Source organism: Furipterus horrens, unplaced genomic scaffold (assembly GCF_987537825.1).
Source record: "Furipterus horrens unplaced genomic scaffold, mFurHor1.1.pri manual_scaffold_5, whole genome shotgun sequence".
In the NCBI taxonomy this organism is placed as follows: Eukaryota; Metazoa; Chordata; class Mammalia; order Chiroptera; family Furipteridae; genus Furipterus; species Furipterus horrens.
In genome coordinates, this window is record NW_028327175.1 from 87,803,251 (window position 1) to 87,814,105 (window position 10,855).

Sequence of the window (10,855 nt, forward strand, 5' to 3'; positions counted from 1 at the left end):
AATGAGTCATTATGAATTATTTAAGATGAGCTGAGCAGTTCCCTACTCCACTTGGTCAAGAGACCTAGCATCACAGAAGGCATCTCCAAACAGATGGCTTTAAACTAACTATCTTAGCTATGTCCTCTGGAGAGGGTTTTGGGTCTATGTGGTCAGGTGAAAGGATGACTCATCTCATAAAGCCAGAGAACTAAAGAGTCCTGAGCTTGGACACTAGAATTAGGGGATCTCACAGGGGAACGATAAATGAGCAACTTTGGTCGACCTCAGATTCCCTCCCAGAGCAGAAGCAGGACGAGTAGTGGGGAGTAAGAGGAGATGAAGGAGTGATAGTGCTGTGAGAGGGTGGTGAGTGGCAGGAAGTCCATGGACTTGGCAGCAGTGTGCTAGATGGGAATAGCTGAATGGAAGTGTTCTGTGGAGATAATGAGAAACCAAATCCTCCAGCAGTACCACCCAGAAAGGCAACAAGTAGAGAATTTTGCCTATTTGCAAAAGAACCTTAGTTGCCCACAATAGAAGAGAAATCACAAAACCATTGTCTGATAGGAGATTGTCTCAGAATGGAGTTTCTGGGTATGTAACTTCTCTTATCCTTGTAAGAGGCTTGCTAAAAACAGACAGATCTTGTATGTTTTGTATTCACAATACCTTGATAATATCAAAAAGGGAAAAGAATAAAAAAATCACTCTCAATAGACCTGAACTTATTTCACAAAGAAAGAGCAAATATTGCTGAGGCTGCTCATAACCATGTGAATAAAGAACCCCAAATGCTTACAGAGTTCTTGGTGCTCCCTCTATCAATTGTTTCCACAATCAGGTCACGGGGGAGAGTTCCAGAACTAGCTAATGATTCAAGGTGGAGCAAGGTGATATTAATTCATATAATTTTATAAGGCAGGGAGGTTCTTTAATATATGAATTTTTTAAAACTTAGTTTGAAGGGACTGTGGGAAATAAACACTATTATGACCCAGTATAATAAAATGGGATAATTAAGTTGACTTTCCAGTGTCCCTTTCCTCTCTTTTTCATTTTTTAAAAGGTAATTTCTCTGAATAGCAATATACTGTTCAGTAGCAACCTCAGCTCAGAGGAGACTGATATAATACAGTTCAGAGAAGCATGGACTACATTTCTAGTGTCATTTCATCTCCATGCTCCTTCCCAATTTCAGGAAGACATTCTACTCTTGGCAGCAAATTAGTGTAAAATCTTTGAACTTGAATTTCCCCCAAGCATACACTAGTAACTGAAACTGGGGGCCAAATTAATTCAGAGGAATAGACTATAGAGACTTAAGCCTTGAAGGAATAAATTCAAATTTTTAATAAATATTCGGAAAAACATAAGAGGAAAATGTAGCTACTGATGTATTTCCTTCCCAGCTTAGCATATTTTGTCTCAACAATCTTTCATCACAGATAGTCATGTCACACCTCTCACTCTCAGCCCCTCACCACCTCCGTAGTTCAAAGTGTTCTGAAGAAACACTGTCAAGCGACATGCACATGGTCTGAGGAATGAACAATGTTTTTCCTCTACTTGGGAAGCCCATCCTACTCAGCTAGGGGAATGCTTTAAGGAGAAGAAAGAGAACAGCACAAAGGCAGCAGGCTCAGTCTCAGTGCTCAATGGAAGGGCAGCCGATCAAGCCTAATTAGGGTGGTTACCGTCAAAGTGACTGCCACTCCGATGCCTTCCTGCCAATTACCCTGCAGCACTTTTTGATAATCCAATGGCAGGAATTTCCTATGAAGCATTGTCTTCAGAACTGCTCTCCCTAGAAGATTCACAGCCCTGGAATATTTTTTTCATTCTGTTTCAACAACCCACAGATTTTGGAGTAGAATTCAGAGCCAAATTAATGGGAAGACAAGCTGAGTATCCACCTAGGATGCAAATCTAAAAGGGGAACTAAAACATCACTGGAATAAATTGGCAAAATTTAAATTGGTTTCACTCCTCACTGGTATCAACTTGTCTGTGTTGAGTACTTTTGTGAATCACACATGAGCTTGCTGTCAGATGAGTTCAAAATCAATAATGCATGTTGTTTTGCTTACCAGAAATGAGTGGCTTAGTTTAATTATCTAAATGTTATACCCTTTAATTTGTCTCCCTAGATAATTCTTCATTGAGAAAATTGCAAAAAGAAAATTCAGAAAACTACAGAACACATGATAAATATTTTGGATATTTTAAGTGCCCCCCCCCCCGTAGCTAGTAAAATTAGTGACTTTTTATATATAGTTTGTGTTAATTAAAAAAAATCAGTTTCTTCTAAGCTTCCATTAAAAGAAGATGTACACATATTAAAAAAAAATCTGGTATAAGGGGTGCCAATCTAATAGTCCTCCCAGAGCAACTGCATGGCTCTAGTCAACCTGAAATGACACAAGATACATTTAATCAGCTTTTCAGCATCTTTGTTGTGGGAGGAAATCCATAAGTGGAAGGTATTGAGAAGTAGTGTTGACCTTCAAAGGCTCATTTAACAGCTATCTTGTTGGTAAACAATCAACTCCTTAACTTTAGTGAACCATGCTTTTGACTGCCCCCCCCCCCCCATTTCTTCATTATTAACTTCTCTAAGCTTACGGAATCATTTCCTCACTTATACTCAAGAACATTTTTTTGTTGTTTGGCTAATCTCCAATTCATCATTAATTATGAATTCTATGTTCTTTATAATTCATTAAGAAACATCATGAAAATTCCACATCAAATTAATTTGGTTTTATTCAGTCTTTGAAGACTAACCATAATTTTAAAAAGAGTTGACATGTGTCAGGCGCTGGGCTAACAGCTATATATTTATTTTATCTTCAAAATAATCTTCTAAAATAGATACTATAGTCATTCAATAAAAGAAAACTAAAGCTAAAGCACTTTTTTTTTTTTTTTTTTTTTTTTTTTTTTTTTTTTTTGCCTGTTCCACAGAGAGTAAATAGCAAAACTAGAATTTGACTCCTGGGTATGTCAACTTACCTGACACCAAAACCTATGCTCTAAAACCCTGCACTAATTATCATTATTATCTACCATTTATTAAATCCGATGTACCATGCCTGGCACTGTGCACTTGGCATTCATTCCAGAGGAGTTCACCAAAATTCATAGAGGTTAAATAACTTTCTAAGTGTTCTCATAGCCTGTGAGTGGCAAAGCTAAAGGTCACATTCAGACCTGTTCTCTCCAGGTGTACAACAACCACACTATGTCTCTAGCTTTAGGAAGAATGTCAGGGGTTTGTTTGGAATGAATGAAAGACTGACAGCTCCCTCAGTGCCCAGCAGCCCCACTGATTCTGCATAAATAAAGGCTTTCAACACTACTGAACTTTCAGTCTTTGGGAGCTACTGCTTTATGTGTAGCTGTGAGAAGCCTTGTCAATATCTTGGTTACTATATACCCTTACTTTTGTCCAGGAACTTCTGAATGCCGTATGGTCCAAATTTCTCACATATAAAAATTACCTTTATCTATTACTTCTCTGAGGCTTTAATAAGGGCTAGAACTGACCTCTACACTTCTATCCATAATAGTCTCTTTATTAGGTAAGTGAACAGTCTGCAAACACTTATCCTAAGTCATTTTTCATTTTATTTTGGCAAAAGAAGCGAGATAAAAATACTTAGCTTGTTCACACTGCAGTATTTAACAAACAGTTCCTTTGTCATATCAGTTTAGGTAGTTGCTGTGGTTGCCCACTAATGGGGTTTCTTGGGATGGGTTGCATAAGACATGGCACCCAGTCCCACCACACACACACACACCTCTTGGTATTCATGCCCTAGTTTAGTATCCTCTCCTTGAGTATAGTCTAGATCTAGTGACTTGCCTTTGATGAATAAAATATAGCTTAAGTGATGGGTACCATTTCCATGATCACATTACAAGTCAATGTTGACTTTCATCTTGCTAAAACTCTCTTTCTTGCTGCTATTCTCTTGCCCTCTCACTTTCTCACTTTGATGACACAAGCTGCCATGTTGTGAGATGAATAATGAAGATGTTCATATGGCAAGGAACCAAGGGAACTCTCTGGCTAACAGCTTGCAAGGGACTATGTTTTAGTCCAATAACTCACAATGAAATGAATCTTGCCAATAACCATGAGAATGAACTAGGAGCATATCCTTTTGAATCAAGCCATGAAATGACTAGAGAGCCTTGTTAGAGAACCCAGCTAAGCATAACCAAATTCCTGACCCAGAGACACTGAGACAATAAATGTGTATTGTTTTAGTCTGCTAAGTCTTGGGGCAATTTGTTACTTAGAAATAGATAACAAATACAACTCATTACTCCCAGCCTGCCTCAAGAGTTATGCTGAGACCTGCTATGGTCAAGTTGGGCTACCCTAGGGACACCGAAATTTGCATCCTCAATAGACACCATTTCCTCTCTATTTTGAAGTTCATATTTCTGAACTTAGTGCTCATTTGCTTTCATTGTTTGCTTCTTAGAAGGCAAAACTCCATTTTCTTCAGAAATATATTCTCCCTGTTCCCATGTCACTCCCGAGTCGGACTGCACAGCCATTCTCGGCGGTGCAGATAGACTCTTAAGAAGCTACACCATCGTCTCTCGAGATGGACGGCTGCCAACGACGACGATATTCTCCCTGTTACTGGGTTGCCACTATGTGGTTGTCTACCTGTCTTGCCCTCACAGGGCTTAATTTGGGCCCTACGTAAGGATTGACAAATGGGCTCTCTTCCCTGACTTTCAGCCTCCACGTTTAATTACCTTATTTTATTTTTATAATTAAAACAAATAAGAAATATTTGTACCAGCCGAGAGTGTGGCAGGCAGAGCTTGGAGATATGGACAGGGTTGCATGGAACCCACGGGCCATGCCAGCATGTGGCAGCTTCCTGGCCCGTCAGAAAGTTTCCCAAGAGTTGGCTGTGCACAGGCACAGGGCCAGTGAGCTGGACCAAGACTGTGTTCTGTATCCTTGACAAGCTGAGCCACTTCCTGGCCATGACCTTGCTCCTGGGGAAGATCTGGAGACCAAGTGCTACACAGGCATCACTGGGAAAATCCAGAGCTTTTCTCAGTCTTCTTCACCACCAAGTACCTGAACCTGTTAGTCAACTTCATCTCCATCTACCACACAGTCAGGAAGGTGATTTTTCTGCTCTGTGCCTATGTCACAGTGTACATGATCTATGGGGAACTTTGGAAAACATTTAACAGTGAGAATGATATTTTCTGCCTAGAATTTCTTCTGCTCCCATTCATTGGCTTCTCCTTCCTTGATAATTATGGTTTCACTCACCTGGAGGTCCTCTGGACTTTTTCTATCTACCTGGAATCTGTGGCCATCCTGCCCCACTTCTTTATGATCAGCAAGACTGGAGAGGCTGAGGCCATTACTACTCACTACCTGTTATTTCTTGGGCTGCATGGAGCACTCTACCTACCTAACTGGATCAGGTGGTACCAGACTAAGAACTTCTATGACCAAATTGCAGTGGTGTCTAGAGTGGTACAAACCATGTCCTACTGTGACTTCTACTTATATATAACTAAAGTCTTTAAACGAAAGAAACTAAGTCTTCCAATATCAGTTTGAGGGCCTTCAGAGAACAAGGACATGAAGCCAACTATTTGAGATGTTCTACTGTGTGACTTATACATGACTCAGACCAAATGTTAAAATTAAAGCCATAAAAATGCTTAGTGTAGATGGATTTTAGCAAAGCACTGATCATTCTATCTAGAAGACCTCATCAATAATACCTCCCTTACTTAGGTAATGAAAAACCTGGGCCAGTTACACAATCATAGTGCCATACAGTGTTAACAGGAGCATCAAGAAACCTTAGATATCTAACTCACAAAGGGTCAAAAAAAGAGGGGTTGGGCAAAATATTTATAAATTGATAATAATAGCTATATATGTAATAATTATTTCAACAATAGTTTTCTTTAAGTGCTTATGCTGTGTCAAACACTATGCTAAGATCTTTATATGAATTATATTACATAGATATTAAATTTTAAAAAATCAGTTTACCCACTATTCTGTTTTTTTAATTTAAGGAGAAAAAAGGGTTTTATGGACATTATATAACTTGATCATTGTCACACAGAAAGAAATGGGACTGGGATATGAACCTGAATCCAGGCAATCTGTCTCCATAGGCCACATGCTGAAAATAATATAGAAAATAAAAATTTTAAAGACTTAATTTTTTTAGAGTAACTTTAGTTTCATAGCACAATTGAGGGTAAGGTATAGAGATTTCCCATATACTTCATTCCCCAACACATTCACAGCTTTCACATTATCAACATCCCCCACCACATTTCACATTTGTTAGAATTAATGAACCTATGTAGACACAACATAATCACCTCAAGGTCTGTAGTTTACATTAAAATTCACTTTTGGTGTCCTACATTCCATAGGTTTGGATAATGTATAATGAAATGTAACCACCATTATAGTATCCTAAAGAATATATTTTCTGCTATAAAAAACCTTCTGTGCTCTGTCAGTTCATCTACCCTTCCTCTCTAGTCCCTGTAAAGAAGCATAAAAACAATTTAAGTCATCACAAATTCTACTATCAGAAATAATTTTTGTTAATACATTGACCTATTTATTTGGTTTATTTCCTAGTTTTCTTCTTTTCTCTTTTAATTTGGCTTATTTTATTCTTTACTGTTTCTTTTCTGTCTGTACATAGATACATATTTTATGGCGCAAAAGAAAACATGCTTTAAAAATTATATTATGAATATTTTTGATATGTTTAAGAAGATATGTTTTCTGGTATAAAATATATGAGTGTATTATATAATTTAAGTTTTAAGTAATTAATGTATTCTTAAACATGTTTCTAAATTTTTCTTAATGAAAAATTCTGCAATATTCTTAAAAATGAAGATTTATATTCAAGGATATAATCTTTACCTACATATTTAATGCTTAATTATTTTCTTAGCATAAATTCTTGGAAGTGGAAATACTAGGTCAAATGTAGATTTATAAAACTCTTGTTATACAGTAAAAAAGTTATTTTTAGAAAGGGAAAACCAAGTCACACTCCATTAAACAATTTAAGTACTTGCATGCTTGCCAAAACGATTCCAGTATTTTCATTATTTCAAAATTTTCAATAATTACAAAATTCATCTCAAATAATTTTAGTTTTCATTTTTTACTGAGTATGGGAAAACTATCAAACTGTTCATTCATTTATATCTAAATATATTAATTTGGCCTTATATTTATTGAGAGAGGGAGAAGAAGAGGGAAAAGTGTGGATGGCATGTGGAGCAGAGGGAATAGGCTGAACAGAAGTACAGAGTATAAGGAGACAAGGCTTGAAGCAAATGGAAATCATTATAGAACTTTAAGTATGGAATTGACAGGACAAAAATTATATTTAATAATATTATTGTGGAGACAAAATATAGAATAAATTCCCATGTAGGAAATAAAGTGAATGTGTAATATCAGAAAAGTCAGTTACAGGGAGCATAGTAATTGACAGAGAAAATAGGAGTCAAGACAAGTCAAAAAAATTAAGGTGCATTTAAATAGGATCAACAGAGCTTGAAGGCTTCTCGGATATAGGTAAAACAAGGAGAAATCTAGGATGACAGCCAGAATTCTGGTTGGTAAATCTTGTGTTTTAGGACCTGACTGGGTTAAGAATTAGAGGAACATCGGGACAACCACAGGACTACATCCAGAGGCAAGTCAGTTGTCTAGATCTGTCACTTGGAAGAAAAGTATGGACTGAAGACAAAGCTTAGAGAATGCTAGGTAGTACTTGAGGTTACTTCTCTAAGTCTCTGTTTTAGCAATTATAATGTGAAAATTAATGCTTAATTTATGGAATTGTCAAAAAAGAACAAATGAAATAATGTTTATGTTTTAGCTTAGCACCTACAGCATAGTAAACACCAAATAATTAGAGCTAATTTACTGTTATCCAGAAGAAGGCTAAAATTTAAGAGGAAGAAAGATACCCAAGCTCATTTTGTGAGCATTAACCTAATTCCTAAACAAGATTAAAAAGTTACAAATAAAGCAAATTATAGTCCAATATGCCTAATGAACATATTGAAAATCCTCAACAAAATATTAGCAAACTGATTTCAGCAAAACATTAAAAGTATTATATACCATGTTGAAGTGGAAGTTATTCCTGGGATGCAAGGTTGGTATAATATTGCAAATGATTAATGTGGTATATCACATAAACAAATGAAGGATTAAACTCATATGATCATATCAACAAAAGCAGAAGAAAGCATTTGACAAAACCAGCACCCACTTATGATAAAAACTCTCAACAAAGTGGAAACAGAGAGAATATACCTCAACATAATAAAGCCCATATATGACAAACCCACAGACAAAATCATACTCAATGGGGAAAAAGTAAAAGAGTTTCCCTTAAGGTCAGAAACAAGACAGTGATATCCACTTTTACCACTCTCATTAAACATAGTACTGGAAGTTCTAGTCACAGCAATCACACAAGAAGAAAGAATAAAAAGCATGAAAGTTAGAAAGAAAGAAGTAAAGCTGTCATTATTTGCAGATGACATGATACTATATATAGAGAACCCTAATTTTACACACACACACACACACACACACACACACACACACACAAAGAAAAACTACTAGAACTGCTCAATAAACTCAGTAAAGTAGCAGGATACAAAAATATTCAGAAATTGGTTGAATTTTTTATATACCAATAATGAACTATCAGAAAGAGAAACTAAGAAAACAATCTCTTACAACTGCATCTAAAAAAAGTACCTAAAAATAAATTTAACAAGAAGGTAAAATTTCTGCATTTGGAAAATTATAAGACACTGAAGAAAATATGAATAAATAGAGGCATACACCATGCTCAGGATAGAAAAAATTAACATCATTAGAATTTTAATACTACCCAAAGCAAGCTATAGATTCAATATAATTCCTATCAAAAGAAAATGAGTTAAAAATTTATATGGAAACACAAAATACCCCAGCAATCTTGAGAAAGAACAAAGTTAGAGGCATTTATGCTACCTGATATCAAACTATACTACAACTCTATAGTAATCAAAATAGCATGGTACTGGCATAAAAACAGACACAACAAATCAATGGAATAGGATAGAGAGCCCAGAAATAAACTCACACCTATATGGTCAATTAATATATGGCAAATGAAGCAAGAACACATAATGGGGTATGTTCTTAATTCAATAAATGGCACTGAGAAAATTAGACAGATACATGTAAAAAAATAAAACTTAATCACCTTCTTATACCATATTAAAGAATAAACTCAAAATGAATTAAAGACTTAAAGGTGAGACTTGAAACAACATGTCCTAGAAGAAGACATGGGTATTAAACTCTCTGACATTCTTTTAGCAGTAGTTTTATCTGACATAGCTCCTTGGGCAAGGGACACAAAAGAAAACATAAACAAATAGGACTACATCAAACTAAAAAGTTTTTGCAGAGCAAAGTAAACCAGCAACAAAAGAAAACCTACTGAATTGGGGAAGATATATGTCAATTATACATCTATTATAGGGTTTATATCCAAAATTTATAAATTCATATAACCAAACACCAAAAAAATCCAATTAAAAAATGAACAGAGGTTCTGAATAGACTCTTCTCCAAAGAGGACATGCAGATGGCCAACTGACATATGAAAAGAGGCTCAACTTCACTATTCATCAGAAAAATGCAAATTAAAACCATAATAATATATTAACACACACCTGTCAGAATGGCTATTATTAATAAATCAACAAACAACAAGTGCTGATTAAGTTCTGGATTTAAGAAAACCCTTATACACTGTTGATGGGAATGCAGTTTAGTGCAACAATTATGGAAAACAGTATAGATGTTCCTCAAAAAATTAAAAATAGACTTACCTTAAGACCCAACATTTCCACTTCGGGATTTATATCTGAAGAAACCCAAAACACTTATTTGAAAGAATATGTTCACTGCAGTGTTGTTTGCAATAGCCAAGGTGTGACAGCAACCCAAGTGCCCATTAATAGATAAGTGGATAAAGAAGATATGGTACATATATACAATGAAAATTTACTTGGACATAAAAAAGAATGCAATCTTACCATTTGCGATAGCATTGATAAACCTAGAGGGTATTATGCTAAGTGAAGTCAGTCAGACAAAGAAAAATGCCATATGATTTCATTTATATAGGGTGTTGCAAAAAATGTATTCACAATTTTAATGATTATAAAGTCTGTATTTATTAGCATACCGTTCCCTTTCAACAATCACAATAAACTACATAAGTGTACTTTTTTATACTTGCACCTGTTTTCAAACAGATACCATTCTGATCTAGACATTGCTGGCAATGCAAAGCAACGGAATCACAAACATCAAGAATCATTTCATTTGGTATTTGGGCACATGCTCTTTCAATGGCTACTTGTAATTCATCAATGGTTTCAGCTTTTTTAGCATAAACGTTATTCTTGAGAAATCCCCAAAGGAAAAAGTCTAGTGGTGTGAGGTCTGTTGAACACATAGGGTAATCTACAGGACCTCTTTGCCCGATCCATCTGTTTGGCAGGCTCTCATTAAGAGTGGCCCTTACATCATGATGGTAATGTGGAGGTGCTCCATCTTGTTGGAAATAAAAGTCCTCATCATGAAAATCTTTGTGAACATGTGGCAGGGCTGATTCCTGCAGTAAATTCAAGTGGCACCAGTTACAGGACCTGCAACAAAGAGAGGGCCAATCAATCCACACGTGGAGAAGCCACACCACACCATCAGTCCTGTCTCCGCACTTTTATCACATTTTTGTACTTCCAG

The 10,855-nt window shown here is 36.0% G+C and overlaps 1 pseudogene; it reads left to right on the plus strand.

The window, feature by feature from the left end:
• Positions 1-246: 246 nt before the first annotated feature.
• Positions 247-5,590, plus strand: LOC150008904 (ER lumen protein-retaining receptor 3 pseudogene; annotated as a pseudogene).
• The last annotated feature ends 5,265 nt before the right edge of the window (positions 5,591-10,855 follow it).